The sequence below is a fragment of the Meriones unguiculatus genome, chromosome 6 (genome assembly GCF_030254825.1).
Source record: "Meriones unguiculatus strain TT.TT164.6M chromosome 6, Bangor_MerUng_6.1, whole genome shotgun sequence".
NCBI lineage: Eukaryota > Metazoa > Chordata > Mammalia > Rodentia > Muridae > Meriones > Meriones unguiculatus.
In genome coordinates, this window is record NC_083354.1 from 122,209,803 (window position 1) to 122,226,608 (window position 16,806).

General features: G+C 42.0%; 1 non-coding gene across 1 annotated transcript; it reads left to right on the top strand.

The window, feature by feature from the left end:
* The first annotated feature begins 16,211 nt into the window (after window positions 1–16,211).
* Window positions 16,212–16,347, top strand: LOC132654987 (small nucleolar RNA SNORA17). Its single transcript, XR_009592583.1, has one exon. It is a non-coding gene; the product is annotated as a small nucleolar RNA SNORA17 (small nucleolar RNA).
* Window positions 16,348–16,806: the final 459 nt, after the last annotated feature.

A 16,806-nucleotide genomic window follows, 5' to 3' on the forward strand; every position in this document is an offset into this window, starting at 1 on the left:
TTTGATACTCAGCACACCTCTGCAAACTGACTTCCATCTAAAAGGAGAAAATAGCCTACAAAGAAACAAACCAAAAAACAAAAACAAACAAAAAAGAACCTGTAATCCTCACTTTTTTATAATCTTATTAAAGACACACTTTACTGAGAAAAATAAAACATGAAGGCATTGGGTATTTGCTTACATTTAAAGGAATTCTGTATTTTTTTTTCCTTGCTACCCAAATACTGTGCCATTTTGTGGTCAAAACCTGTACAGAAATACTGAAAAAATCTGGATTCTGAACATTGTTCCCCAGATCCAGTAGTAATTAAATGAATGATGACTGAAAAAAAAAAAAAAACATTCAATTCTTAGATTAAAACTGGTAAATTTAATCAACAACTAGATTGTATTTTTATTGGTCCACACGTTCTGTAAGTTTAACATCTATTCATATTCTTATTTTATATAGCTGATAATTGTCTTCAGCCCAATAATTTTCCTAATTTATACTTATGCTCTGCCTCAGTAAAAATCAATTTTTCATTCAACCTTATTGAGGTATAATTAGCATATAATAAGTTGCACATTTATTTTAAAAGTACAATAAATGAGTTTGACAAATGCGCTTTGGCTGCCATCCCAGTAAAGACATTAAGTTTTCTTGGCAAACATTCCAGAAACTTCCCTGGAGCATCACCCCTCCCAATCCCATCACCTCACAGGCCATCCAAGTCTGCTTTACCACCAATAGACTCATCACAAGAGAGTTCCAATCTGTGTATTTTGTGTGTGTTCCAAAAGGACTTCCTCCGCAAAGAGGATGAGTTACCTGGGTTGAGTGAAAGTCCCCCTTTTCCATTATTTACGGATTTCAAACTTAAGGCACAGCTAAAAGCTAATAACATTCTGAGTACAATCGCTCTGTAACAAAGAGGTCTAGATGTTAGCAATAAAGACACTTTAGCGGACTATATCATATGTAGGGGAATGATGAGGAAAAGAGAGATTTTTATCAACCTGGGAAACTCTTTGTGGTCTTTCTCAGATACGCTCTGTGACTCTGAGCTACAGGCCAGCCACGAGTCTGATATTAACACATTAGATCCGACTGTTTTCACACTTTCTATCAGTAGATTCACACTATCATTTTTATTCTTTTTTTAAATGTCAAAGTCAATGCTAGGCCTTAGGCGACTCCTACAGTAGTCTACTTCTATAGCCAACAAGGGATTTTCACCATGGAAATGGGTGAGTTCAGAAGAGTTGATGTATGTAAGTATGATTTCCGCAGGTGTGTTTTCTGATAACCGAATCCACTTCCTGCAGATGCCTCAACAGAACATTCTCCAAGTCAACATGCCATGTAGGTCATTTAGAGGTGGGAAATCATCTAAATCCCCCCGCTCCCCCCGTATGTGTGTGTCTGTCTGTCTCTCTCTCTCTCTCTCTCTCTCTCATCCCTTTCAAAATTTGATCAAAATTTTCACTTCTCAACCAGAAGAAATAATTATAGTAAGCATTTGCAAACTGTCCGAATATGAGACAGTTCTGGGACTTTTTTAAACTAAAATTTGAATAGGTTTTTTTGTCTGACTTGCCAAACAGCTTGTAAGACTCTCCTACCATTACCCTGTCTTTATATTTGTAATAGCTCTTTTTTTAGCATTGAAACTTTTCCCTCTGACTCATCTTATTAGCTTATTTTTCACAGTTGGCATTTTTAGTCTTTTTTGTGTTTTTTTTTTTCACAGCTATACCAGTGGAAACTAATAACATGTTTCTTAAAATAAAAGATGCTGAAGCACACGTACCAGAGTCGATTCTGATAGGCTCGCAGCGATTCACCTGCATCTACAAATAAGAAACTAGTTGTGCAGAGAGGGAAAGTGGAAGAAGAAAGAAAATGGTGCTTCTACTCAATGTCAGTAGAATCTTTCAGCCCTGAATTGTTTCAGGACTTAGGGGTAAAAAAGACAAACAGCAACACAGACGTGACTGTCAGCAGCACCATCCAAATCGCTCCCATATGGCTAATGTATGTCAACAAAGCAGTCCCTGTTTAAGCAACACGACATAAAAGTCTAGAAAGATGCTGCCAAAATCTCAATGAGTGCAATCTGCCCCCACTCTCCAGGAAAGGCACAGGCTCCCTCAATATGTGAGCGGAAGAACAAGAGTTCTGGGCCTGCTGACACCTGAGGCAGCAACAGAGAGTTCGCCCACTTCGGAGGTGTGCTTCAGGCTAGACGCAGAAACGAGAAGAGGGCCAGAAAGTCAAGAGACAGCACTCATTAGGACGAGGGTTGACCTGATGTTATCTTAGCATCAGTCCAAATAGGTGTCATTATATTGGCATACTTCCTCATGATGGGTTGGCTAAGAGGAGGCTAAATTGAGCTCAACTTGCACTGTCCCTTCTCACATGGCAATTATCACATCTAAGTGTTTATCATCTGCCAAGCACAGCACTGGGCTCCTTAAGCACAGCAAGGCACTGGCCAGCAACTCAGGTGCTACCACCATAATCCAATACAAGGGAAAGTGAAAACTTACAGAGGTGAAAGGTGAACTGATCATTGGGAAATTGTTAGCAAATGACAGGCAGGGCTCCATCCCAATTCTTCTGCCTCCAAAATCGGGTTCTTCCAGAAGAATGATTTGCTTCATTTATACAACACAAAACTCCAGACATATGCTGCCAAAATGTTGCTATAAGGCAGTCTTTCCCTGTACTTTACATAGGGATTTGTTGTCAGGTAGAAAAGGGGTCCACTCATATTCTTGTTGGCTTTCTATTGCGTGACCAAAAGTAACTTGGGGAGTTAAGAGCTTCTTTAAACTTACACTTACATGCATTATGAGGGGAAGTCAGGACAGGAACTCAAGACAAGAACTCAGATATATGAACTAAAGCAGAGCTTACTGGCTTTCTCCCATTTCTCAGTCCACCCTCTTACATACCCCAGAGCCATATGCCCAGGTATGACGTCACCTACAGTGGGCTGGGCCCTCCCACATCAATCATTAGACAAGAAAATAACCATAGGCTTGCCTACAGACCGAGCTGAGGGATGTATTTACTGAATGCCTACCATAAGTCTTCACCTGCACTGTAATTTTATAAATAAATTTTCTCTGTAAGTTTGTGACTGTTTGACTTAATACTCCTCAGTCATTGAACATGTCCTGTAACCTGGACCCTCACTTGTAGAGCTGTTCATAAAAACGAATGATTAGATGTTCTTCAAGAAGCTGTCTGCACACAGCAGCAAATATCCTCAGCATGGCTAATAAATCAAGGTTTGTTGTGTTCAAAGGAAAGGGCTTTACCTGGGCACGATGCCACACTAATAAGCCCACCACTTGGCTAAGGCGGGAGAATCTTACGCCAAAGGACAGCCTGAGCCATAGAGTGATCTCCTGACTAAACAGAGGCTTTGAATTCAAAGTCCTTGCAACTTTTCAACGATAACTGGAAGACATTCTCGTTAGTGAACAAAGCGGTTATCTATATTTAAATGTTTGAGTGAAGATCATTTCAAAAATGTAAAAATATTAGGAAATAGGCAACAGCTGCTTTTCAGAATGCTGACCTGGATACAGAAACTATTGTGACTACTTAGAAACATCGGGGCAACAGGAGCCTACCACAGAGGGCCTCTGAAAGGCTCTACCCAGCAGGGTAGGTATTGAGACTCATAGCCAAACTTTGGGCAGAGTTCAGGGAATCTTATGAAAGAAGGGGGAGATAGAAAGACCTGGAGGGGGCAGGAGCTCCACAAGGACAGCAACAGAACCAAAAAATCTGGGCCCAGTGGTCTTTTCTGAGACTGATACTCCAACCAAGGACCATGCAAGGAGATAACCTAGAACACAGATGTAGCTCATTGCAGTTCAGTGTCTAAGAGGGTTCCCTAGTAAGGAGAACAGGGGCCTTCTCTGACATGAACTCAGTGGCTGGCTTTCTGATCACCTCCCCCTGAGGAAGGGCAGCCTTACCAGGCCACAGAGGAAGACAATGCAGCCAGTCCTGATGAGACCTGATAGGCTAGGGTCAGATGGAAAGGGAGGAGGTCCCCTATCAATGGACTTGGGGAGAGACAAGGGAGGAGAAAATGGAGAAAGGTTAGGATTGGGAGGGGATGAGAGAGGGGACTACAGCCGGGATACAAAGTGAATAAATTGTAATTGATTAAGAAAATAAACTAATTTTAAAATTTAATAACAAAACAAAACATCAAGAGGAAAAAAAAGAAAGAAAGAAAAGAAACATCTGAGGCCCTTAACTAATAAGTTCACTCTGGAAGAATCTGAGCCAGTACTATAAATCTAAGTCCCTTGATGCCATTGCTTTCAGCAGTGAGATATTAAACATGCCCAGGCTTCCTTGACAATTTCCACTCCTCAGTGAACTCTGAGAAGAAAGGCAGCAGGCCCTGTAAAGCTGTACTTGGCTCTGCATTTCTTTGCATAGGTTCTGAACTGGAGTTCTGAACACAGTCCTTGCTCCCCTGTGATTGGTGACAAACCACGTTGGTTTGGATGATCAGAAACAGATGACAAAGGGCTAAAAATATTTATAAATATTGCTAGAGCAGCAACAGCCCAGCTGAAGGCCAGCCAACTCATCAAGTTTGGTAAATCCTGCTGAGAAATATTAAAATAGTTTAACCTTTGGGTCAGCTGACCTGTAATGCAGTTTCATCAGAATCAAGGCTTCTGCCCCAAAATGCAGTATCAGAAAACAAGCTTGGAATTTTCTAGAGATATTCAAGGACAGAAAGTCCTTATCAAAGGAGCTCAGTCTCCTTCCTGTCCTTCCTGCAGATAGAAGGATGTAATAGCAAGCTAGAGTAATCAACTGTGTTTTCAACAAGAGTTTTTCAGTTAGAATATGACTTTTTGCATTGTTCTTCACTGGATATTTTTAAGTTTTCATAAGAACTAAGGTAATCTTATGAAAGGAGGAAGAGATAGAAAGATCTGGAGGGGACAGGAACCCCACAACGAGAGAAAAAAAATCTAGGCATAGGGGTCTTTTCTGAGACTGATACTCCAACCAAGGACCATGTATGGAGATAGCCTAGAACTCCAGCACATATATAGCCTGTGGTAGCTCAGTGTCCAAGTGGGTTCCATAGTAATGGGAACAGGAACTGTCTCCGACATGAACTCAGTGGCCTGCTCTTTGATCACCTCCCCCTGAGGGGGGGGGGGTACAGCCTTACCAGGTCACAGAAGAAGACATCACAGCCAGGCCTGATGAGTCCTGATAAGCTAGTGTCAGACAGAAGGGGAGAAATACCTCCCCTATCAGTGGACTTGGGGAGGGGCATGGGAAGAGATAAGGAAGAGAGGGTGGGACTGGGAGAGGACTAGAGAGGGGGCTACAGCTCAGACACAAAGTGAATAAACTGTAATTAATAAGACAATAAATAATTTTTTTTTCAATGCAGTTTATTCAGGAACCTTGAACAATCATCGGACCCTGGGGAAAGCCAGCCCACAGCTTAAATAGCCTCTGGGTAGCCAACCCCAGTGTGCCACGTGGGCAATGCAGATAGGTCCACATACATGGAAGCAAGCCAGATCCTCAGCCTTAGCCAAATGTGGAGTTGTTTGTTACAGAGAGCACTCACCATCGGGAAGGTGGAAGGCAGAAATACGCAGCTCTCTACCGTTCCCCCTTTTTGTTTTAGACGCATCAGGCAAGAGTAGAGGTCTGATCTCTGATATTAGAAATAAATTGGGACTTTGTACCGATGTTCATTTAGGTGTCATCCACCCAAAGAGCATCAGACCCGTCCGATACCTTTTTCTTAGAGGCGGGACCTGGGGCATCAACCCGCATGCAATCAGACATGCTCTTCTCTGGGTCCAAAGTGGCTGACCCTGAGTGCAGTGCTTAGCCTCGCATCCTGAGCGTAACATTTTTGCTTTTTATGGTAGCCAACCATGCTTGGGGAGACTGTCCTGCTTCAATGGCTGTAAAGGCCTGAATGGTCATGGCTGCATTACGCTGTTGTGAGACTCTAATCTTGCATATATACCACAGGCAAACCAAGGAGACCAACACCAGAAGGCCTGCTAACACTCCCATGCCCGCCCATTCCTTCAGATGATTCATGGCTGCAGCAATCCATAGTGATAATCCTGTGGCTAGTCCTGCGTCCACTCTGGTAGAATTTACTGTGATAATGGCCACTCTCAGCTGCTCCATCGTAGTATCGAATTCTCCAGTCCAATTACCTAAAATATAGCTTGACAATTGTTTAGACAGATTTGCAGCACAGGAAAAATTCTCATGTTGTATGCTAGTGACACAAAATCCAGCATACTTTCATTGATAGCCAGGTTGAGCGATTTGCCATAGGGTATCAATTTGCTCCTGCACGAGGTCAATCCTCTGATTGAACACCATCAAGCTTCCTTTTAGTTGAGCATTAATTCCTTTTTGTACACCTAAGGCATGAGCTACATTGGCTAAAAGATTATTCAGGGTCTGAGCAGTCTGCACAGTATGACTCATGGCTAATGCCGCGGTGGTAGCTCCAACAGCCACCAATGAGATGGCAGTAACAATGGCAGCTGTAGTTCCAAGATCCCTTTTCTGTCTGAAGAGAGTCATAGCATGAGGGGCATCAACGGGCACAGGCACCCAGCGAGGCATGCGAGTAACCAGGGCATACCTAAATTCACTAGCATTCCAGCATTGGGCAAAAAAGCAAGTATCATCACCACAATTACTTGGCTCTATCTGGCTAATAATGAATAAAAATGGGGGATATAAACAAACAGGTGTGGGCTTATAGGAAATATTATGAGAAGCCTTAACCCCCTCGTTGGAACATCTTGCATCAGTTCTAGAACTAGCAGTGGAGACTGATACTCCAACCAAGGACCATGCATGGAGATAGCCTAGAAGCCTAGCACATATATAGCCCGTGGCAGCTCAGTGTCCAAGTGGGTTCCATAGTAATGGGAACAGGAACTGTCTCCGACATGAATTCAGTGGCCTGCTCTTTGATCACCTCCCCCTGAGGGGGGGTACAGCCTTACCAGGTCACAGAAGAAGACCTCGAAGCCAGGCCTGATGAGTCCTGATAAGCTAGGGTCAGACAGAAGGGGAGAAATACCTCCCCTATCAGTGGACTTGGGGAGGGGCATGGGAAGAGATAAGGAAGAGAGGGTGGGACTGGGAGGGGACAAGAGAGGGGGCTACAGCTCAGATACAAAGTGAATAAACTGTAATTAATAAGACAATAAATAAATTTTTTAAAAAACTAAAAAAAAAAAAAAAAAGAACTAAATATGGGAAAGGAGTCACAGAATTGAGTGGGTTTCTTCTGAAGCTTTTGGCCCTATTGAAAGAAGCCTCATCTCAGGACCAGCTGCTGCTTCATCCCATGAAATAGTTTCTACAGAAGTTATGGCAGGGCTATCTCTGGCTATTTCTCATCAGTAATGAGAGACTGGTGGACAGGGATGACCACAAACAAAACAACAACAAATCAAGATATCAGATCACAAATGTTGTTGGACTCCCTGACAAGAGAAAACAATGGCCTGCACCAAAGCGAGCAAGTGAAGTGACAGCATGCCTTGAAGACCAGGGAACCTGGTCAGAGAAGGAGGATCATCACCCCTCTACATAACTTCTCCATCTGAGAAGCTAGATTCCATTCCACAAGTCAGCCTGGGGTGGGCAAGGTCTCCATTTCCAGCTACTGAAAGAGATGCTGGCACAAACAATCAGCCTTCCACCTTTTCAGAGCACAGGTCTGAGGCTTTCAGAAGTGCTGAGCCAAAGTCTACGCTGGGTATTTCCAACAGTTACATTTTATGAAAGTAGGTTTCACTTCACGAAAAGAAACTGCTGACATGAACCCTGCAAGTCATTTGCGTATGCTTGTTGTTTTTAAATGAGTTTGTAATCTTATCTGAAGTCATCTGTAGTCATCTGGAGGTTTACATTTTCTTCCATTTGGGTCATGTCTGCTGAGTCCCAGGAGGATTTTTCTCTAATCCTGTACAAAGGTTAACTTTTTTGTCTAGTTCTGATCCTAGTTTTCAGAGATAAATCAATTCATCTTAACTGATTCTCTAATTGGTGTTATTTCTGGCAGTGTATCTTCTCCCGGTTGTCAGAGTTTACTTTTCTCATGTGGTGATTTCCAGTGTTTTTCTCTTTTTTTCTACTCAACAATTAAAATGTTAGATTTGATGAAATCAGTGTGATTGCGGAGGCAGTGAATTCTCACGGAAGACTAAATCTCCCGTCGAAGGAAAGTACTCAGTGAAACTTAACCAGAATAGTTTTGTTAGATCATTCCCAAGTCTGTTGAGCCTAGGGCCATGATTTGGCCTCAGATGATGATTCCAAATGTGTTCTTTCCTTAAAATTGAAGATCTTTAATTTGAGTAGTAGCAATTGCTACTGATTGTGTCTTATGCTATACCTATGCTAAAGTCTGACAGAGCATAATTGGCAAAATGCTTGCCACCTAAACAGGAGGACCTGGATTAGGCTCTCCAGCATCATCCTAGAAAGCTAAGCATGGCTGCATGGCTGTCATCTCAGTGCTGAGAGGATCAAAAGGCAGCTCTGAGGAACTCACTAGCCAGCCAGCCTAGACAATTTGATGAGTTCCAGTTCCAGCCTCAATAAAGTGAAGAGCAATCAAGGAATGTATCAGACATCAGATGCTGGGCTCTAGATACACATGCACAGATTCACACATGCAATATTGCACGCGCACACACCAACAAACAAACAGAAAACTCCACACTAAGAGTTACAGCATGATTGTAAAAAGAGAAAAAAATGCGCTCTTTAGGATGCACTCACAATCAGGGAGCAGTAGCAGGAAAGAAATGCTGTTTTTGTGTCTAAACTAGCAGGATAAAGCACACAGCGAACATATAACACAATTCTTAATGAGAAGCCTGTGTTATCACTTGCATTTAAATGTTTACTTGGTGCCCTGGGAAATGGCTCTAGAACACCAAGTTGTTGACAAATTGCTAAGGACTGTGCTAAGCATCCTCATTAGCTCAAGCTTGAAGTAACTCACAGAACAACCCCCAGGCCTCACAGCCGGCCGGCAGGGGATCTGTGCACCACAGCTATAACTCTTCCCAGCCCACGGCAAAAGCAGCTGGGAAGAGACAAATGTGTGATGGCGTTTGATCTGTGACTAAATTAAGCTTGATGGTGCAGCTGGGACTTTTCCAACTTGCAAAATATTCAATATTTGTAGGAGCTGGGACTCTTCTGGAAACAACCATGCCTATAATAATCATGTCTGAGTGTGTTCTATCCTGGCGTCATCCTTCTTCTTCCTACCTCCTACACCCTGCATGGTCTCGCGTGTTGCTCCTGTTAAAATCATCTCTTTCACTAAGTCAACAGATGTGCAGACACCCTTTGCCAATAAAATATATTCATGCTATTCTTACCACAAGCCGCAAAGCATGACTGTTTCATTTGATAAAGGAAATGTTGAAGTCTAAAAGCCTTAAGAATCTAACACTGGGAAAGGATCTTCACCAACCCTCTATCTGACAGAGGGCTAATATCCAGAACTTATAAAGAATTTAAAAAGTTAAAAACCAACAAATGAAGCAATCCAATTAAAAAATGGGGTACAGAGCTAAACAGAAAATTCTCTGTAGAGGAATATAGAATAGCAGAGAAACACTTAAAGAACTGCTCAACATCCTTAGCCACCAGGGAGATGCAAATCAAAACGACACTGAGATTTCACCTTCCACCCATCAGAATGGCTAAGATCAAAATCTCAAGTGACAACACATACTGGAGAGGTTGTGGAGAAAAGGGAACCCTCCTCCATTGCTGGTGAGAATGTAAACTTGTACAACCACGTTGGAAATCAATCTGGTGCTTCCTCAAGAACCAGCTACACCACTCCTAGGCATATATCCAAATGATGCTCAAGTACACAACAAAGACATTTGCTCAACCATGTTTGTAGCAGCTTTATTTGTAATAGCCAGAACCTGGAAACAACCCAGATATCCCTCAGTGGAGGAATGGATAACAGAAACTATGATACATTTACACAATGGAATACTACTCAGCAATTAAAATGAGGAAATCATGAAATTTGCAGGCAAATGGTGGGATCTAGAAAAGATCATCCTGAGTGATCTATCCCAGAAGCAGAAAGACAAACACAGTATATACCCACTTACAAGTGGGTACTAGACCTATAAGATAAGATAAACATACTAAAATATGTGCACTTAAAGAAGCTAAACAAGGAGGTCCCAGGGTAAGATGATCAATCCTCACTTAGAAGGTCAAATGGGATGGACATTGGAAGTAGGAGAAAACAAGAAACAGAACAGGAACCTACCACAGAGGGCCTCTGAAAGACTCTACCTAGCAGTGTATCAAAGCAGATGCTGAGACTCATAACCAAACCTTGGGCAGATTGCAGGGAATCATATGAAAGAAGGGGGAGTTAGTAAGACCTGGAGAGGACAGAAGTGCCACAGGACCAAATATATCTGGGCACAGTGGTCTTTTCTGAGACTTATTCCCCAACCAAGGACCATGCATGGAGATAACCTAGAACTCCTGCTCAGACTTAGCCCATGGCAGCTCAGCATCCAAGAGGGTTCCCTGGTAAGGGGAACAGGGACTGTCTCTGACATGAACTCAATGGTGGGCTCTTTGACCTCCCTCCACCCCTGAGGGAGGAGCAACCTTGCTAAGCCACAGAGGAGGACATTGCAGCCAGTCCTGATGAGACCTGATAAACTAGGGTCAGATGGAAGGAGAGGAGGACCTCCCCTATTACTGGACTTAGGGGCAGGGAGTAGATGAGGAAGAGAGGGTGGGGTTGGGACAGAATGAGGGAGAGGGCTACAGCTGGGATACAAAGTAAATAACCTGTAATTAATATAAAAAAAAATTTAAAAGACTGATTCATGTAAATACTGCCACAAGTGACAAGTCAGAGTCCCCGCTGATAAGTGGTTCTGAAGGAATAAACTCAAAGTCAATCAGGCATGATTTCTTTATTTGGTGTTTGAAGAAAAATAAGAATTCTTCTTCTCGTGGATTGGAGAGAGAACTCAGAGGTTAATCATTCCCACTGCTCTTACAAAGGACTGAGGCTCAGTTCCCAGCACCCAATTCAGGCAGCTCACAACTTACCTGGAACTTCAGCTCCAGAGAAACCCAACACCTCTGGCCTCTATAGACACCCACACATGTGTATGCACCTGAACACGAATACACACATAATTTAAGACAAAAGTAAACTTCCTTAATAAAAGACTTACTCCTTTCACATGATTCTACGATAGCAAATCAGTTTGGCAGACTGATTTATATTGGGCAAGTGCATGTCATAGTAAAGGCTGAGTTGACCTAACAGGGCATGGCTACAGTGATTGTCGTGACACTCCAGTGAGGCAGTCGATGAGTCAAAGAGAACCAATGCATGCTCTTCAGTAGAGGATGGGAAACTTGGAATGAAAAAAAAGAGGTCCTTAAATTGGATAATCACCTTGCCATGGTGATATGAAATGACAATGACCAAACAGTAGTTTATATAATAGGAAAGGATGTCATGGACACAAAGATGGCTATCTCTACATCCAGCTAGCCATCTCGCACAGCCTCTGACCTGTGATGGCAGCCGGTTGACTAAGGATCCTCATCCTCAAACCCACACTAGAATCTCCCACTTCAGAGCCTAGCACAGTCCATTCTTTACCTTCTGTCCTTCCCAAACCTGGGACTTTGATTTCTACCTTTCTGCTCTATTAAACTAAAGTTTTCCTGAGAATAGGGCATTGTCTCTTTATCTTTGTGTATTTTAAAAGACTTACTGTGTTGTCTGAAGCTCAATAAACTGTTCTAGAAGAGAGAATAAGCTTCAAGTTTCCAAGATAGCAAGTAAGATTTGGGTCACCTTAGATAAAGTGGGGACCCTGAAGATGGAGGCAAAACTGGGACAAAAGAAGCATTGTCAAACTATCTGAAATTATTTTTAATTATAATTATCTATTCTAAATATTATTGTCAAAAAGGAGACCATGAAATTTATTCTTGCTTTATTAAACTAGGGCAAACAAGTCTTCTTGTGTGCAAATTTTATCATTATTTAAACAGAAAAGAATAGTCTTGCTGACAATGATGAGTAAGCTGGTATGTTAGACTTATTTCATCACCCAGCAGACAGTAGTTTGCAGAAGTAATTAATATAGTTGTTGTTGCTATTCTTGTAATATTATTACTGGCAATTTTTTTTTGAACCTTGATGACCTTAAATGAGTCCTTGGTCTTCAATTTCTATCTAACTTTCTCAGTTAGGTGAATATATATATTGTTTTCAGATATTAACATTTGAGATATTTTATCTAGCTATTTATTTACTTATTTATTAGTATTTTTACATCCTTACCACAGTTTTCCCTCCCTCCTCTCCTCCCAGGCTCGCCCCACCTCTCCTCTCTCCTCTCCCCACTCCCATCCACTCCTCCTCAGTTTCTCTTCAGAAAAGGGACAGGCCTCCAATGGATATCAACTAGCCATGGCATATCAAGTCGCAGTAAGACTAGGCACGTCCTTTTCCTATTAAGGCTGGACAAGGCAATCCGGTAAGAGAAAAGGGGTCCCAAATGCAGGCAACTAAGTCAGAGATAGGCCCTGCTTCCTCTGGTAGTAGTTCCACAAGAAGACCAAACTACACAACTAGAATATATATGGAGAGGACCAAGATTAGTCCCTTGTGGGCTCCCTACTTAGTGGTTCAGTCTCTGTGAACCCAGGTTGGTTGATTCTGTGGGTTTTCTTGTGGTGTCCTTGACCCCTATGCCTCCTAATATCAGGATTACACATTAACTGCCTAATGTGTGGCTGTGTATCTCTGTATCTGTTTACATCAGTTGCTGGGTGAAGCCTCTCTGATGACGACTGGGCTGGGCACCATTTTTTCTATGGGTATAGAAAAATATCATTAGAAATCATTGACTTTTTTTGGGGGGGGCACTGTTGTTTGGTTCTATCCTAGATTTCTGAGCTATCTAGCCTCTGGGTCATGGCCCTCCAGGTACTGTCAGGGGTGGCACCCCTTTCATGGTTCAGGTCTCAAGTTGGCCCAGTTCTTTGTTGCCTCCTCCCACAATTTCTGTGCCACCTTTCCTAAAGCACATCTTATAGGCAGAAAAAATTTGTAGGTCAAAAGTTTGGTGACTGGGTTGTTTGGTGTCGCAGTCCCTCTACTGGAAGTCTTGCCGGGTTATAGGAGAGGACTGGTTCAGCCTCAGTACCTCCCCTTGCTTAGAGTCTTTGCTTGAGTCACCCTCCCAGATACCTGGGAGTTTACATTGCCCTAGATTTCTAGCTTGCCCCAGAGATGCCTCCCCCATTCCAGTTCTCTCTCCCAGTACTCTCTCCCCCCAGACTCCCCTCTTCTGATCCCCACCTGTTCCCAGCCCCTCCATGACCCAGGCTCCTTCCCCCATCCATCCTTGATGTCTATTCAATTTATCCTTCACAGTGATATCCACAATTTATCCCCCACAATCTTTCTTGTTACATATCTTCTCTGGGTCTGTGTTTAAAAGCATGTTTATCCTTTACTTCGCTGCTAATATCAACTTATAAGTGAAAGAGTATGTTGGTCTTTCTGGGTCTGGATTACCTCATTCAAGATGCTTTTTTATTTTTTCTAGTTCCATCCATTTGGATGCAAATTTCATGATGCCATTTTTTAAACAGATGAATAGTACTCCATTGTGGAAATGTATCCATTCTTTGGTTGAGGAACATCTAGGTTGTCTCCAATTTCTGGCAATTACAAATAATGTTGCTATAAACATAGATGAGCAAATGTCCTTGTGGTAGGATGGAGTGTCCTTTGGATATACGCTCAGAGGTTGTATAGCTGGGTTTTGAGATAGATCTATTCCCAGTTTCCTGAGAAATTGTCATATTGATTTCCAAAGTGAAAACTTGGAAATACAAGTTTGCACTTGTATTTGCACTTGACTATACAAGTTTGCACTCCCATCAACAAGGGAGAAGTATTCCCTTTGCTCCACATTCACTAGGATGAAATGTCACTTGCATTAGCCATTCTGACAGGTATAAAATGGAATTTCAGATTCTTTTTGATTTGCATTTCTCTGATGGTTAAATATGTTGAATGCTTCTTTAGGTGTTTCTCATCCATTTGAGATTCCTCTATTGAGAATTTTCTGTTTAGCACTGTACCCCATTTTTAATTGGATTATTCGGTTTGTTGATCTCTAGTTTCTTTAGTTCTTTGTATATTTTTGATAATAGCCAAATATGTGGGTTTGGTGAAAATTTTTCCTATTCTTTAGGCTTCCGTCTTCCCCTTTTGATGCTGTCTTTTTCAGTACAGAAGCTCTCAGCTTCATGCAGTCCCATTTACTAATTATCAATCTTAGCACCTGTGCCTATGTGAGCAGTGTTCTGCTCAGAGAGTTGTCTTCTGTGCCAAAGCCTTCAAGACTATTCCCCACTTCTTCTTTGATCAGATTTAGTGTGTTTGTTTTTTGTTGAGGTCTTTGATCCACTTGGCCTTGAGTTTTGTGACTTCTAAAAATGTCGGCCACTCAATATTTAAATATTTTAAACTTCCCATGCACTGGGTGGGAATTTCAGGCCCCTGATATTGTCTTCTTTATACTGTATACCTTTACATTCTATTGTTATGTGGACCACTGTATATTATAGAGTATGTGGTATGTAATGGAAAAGTATGAACCAAATGAATTTTATTCTTTAAACATTTCAAAGTAATAACCCAAGCCCCCAAAATGTAATAAAAATTTCCTGTTTGATTTTACACAGATAGCACGTTAAGTTTGAAAGATATTAAAGCAGTTTCAGAGAAATGTAAGATTTTCTCACCAATATTTATTGCCATCTTGAGATATTTGAAGCCTCTAACTTGTTATGATTCTATAAAGGAAATAACACTAAATTTAACTGGGAACCAAATATGTTGATATAAAAGGCAATTTTTCATATGTCATTGCTTTCCTCTTATTCTTAAAATGCCATTTTTTTTTCAGCTTATCTACTTTCAAATAGTCCCAAAATAATAGTTTTCTCTGACTGATTGATTATAGGAATCTAGCTCATATACTGCACCTGAAGTGTGACATTTTAAATTGCATACTCCCTTCATTCACAATGTTTAAGAAAATTTGTATTTTGTTCTGCAATTTATCACTTGGAGATGGAAGAGCATATCTGCATGGGTCCAGCTGATACCTCTGTAACTCAAGAAGAAGTATAATCTCAACGTGCTTCGTGGTCTTGGATTAGCACAACAAAGGTGTACACATAGGTACCTAGCTGGTGTTTCAGGGTAGCATCCTATCAGGATACCTGCTTCCATGGAAAGATAGCATGCTCAGAGGACTCCCTCCTACAGGGCGGTAACCTCTCCTGTTTTCATCTCCTTACCCTTGGCTTTTCCTTATGCACCTTGGTTCATCCTTCTACTTTTCTCATGAAACTGTGGGGTTTGGGAATCCCTAGAGCCCAGTTTCGCCCATTTGCAGATGTCAAACATCGCCATCTGTTCTTACTTTCTGCTACTACTTCCACAATAATGGACTCTGATTCCATGCCCCTTATCTACACAACAGGTCTCTATATCCATTCACTAGTGGGAATATGTATTAGCTACTTTTTTTTAACCTTACCTTGTTTTTTTAATCAAACACCTAAGAAAAGCAACTTAGAAAAAAAAAATGTGGTTATTTTGGCTTGCTGTTGGGAGATACAGTCCATCACGGTGATAAAATCATGGTAGCAATAGCATGAGGACAGGTGGTCACATTTTATTTGCCACCAGGAAAAAGAGAGAGATGAATGCTGATAATCAGTTTCTCGTTTTACTCTCGTCAAATACACCAGCCCATGCAGTAGTGCCATGCACATGAAGATAGATTTTTCCATCTCAGTTAACTTGACCTAGGAATTCCTTCACAAACATGCCCAGAGGTTTATCTCTTAGATGAGACCTGTGAAATTAACTTTTCATCTTAACCATCACAATGCCTCATTGTGGTAGAGCATCTGCCACTTACCAAGACAAGCTTAATGTCTTTCTCCTGAGCTCTATATTACTATTATATACTCAGTCATGATTAATGATATTAAATTGTCTGTACTCGGTTTCCTAGTGTATAAAAATCAATGCATTGCTACCCCTAGAAGCGTTGCACATGTGGCTGCTGGGTCCCATGTGTGTCAGAAGAAGGCAGAGAGGAAAGAAGCTATGTCTATGCACAGTGCTCTGACCTATGTTCATAGGTCTGAATGACTACTAGGCTAACATTCCCTGAAAAGAAAAATTAACCTGAGACAACCACCAGTCTGGCAACAAAAGGCTCAGACAGGGAGCTAGCGTGAGATGACCGCCAGTTGGGCACTGGGCAGGCCTGGAGTGGAAGCAGCCCATGCTCAAGATGACCCCTATGGTAACACCATAATGCATGAGCTGGGCATGGCATTCCTGAGACCACTCCTGAAACAACCCCGAACACTCAGAGACCCCAGACACCAGTGAGAGAAGCATGTAAGTGGTGGAGACACAAAAGAGAAAGAGACATGTAAGGACGTGGGCATGAAGAGAGGCAGAAGTGGAGACTCGAGGGTAGTGAAGAACAGCCTGATGTAAGTAGACAGTGATGTCACCTCCTCCATGGTTGGGTCCTGGCCTGTGCTGACACCAGGGGCCAAATCTGGGTCTATGGCCCTGTTGCAACAAGGACCTGCTACCAGGAAAATCTAGGCAA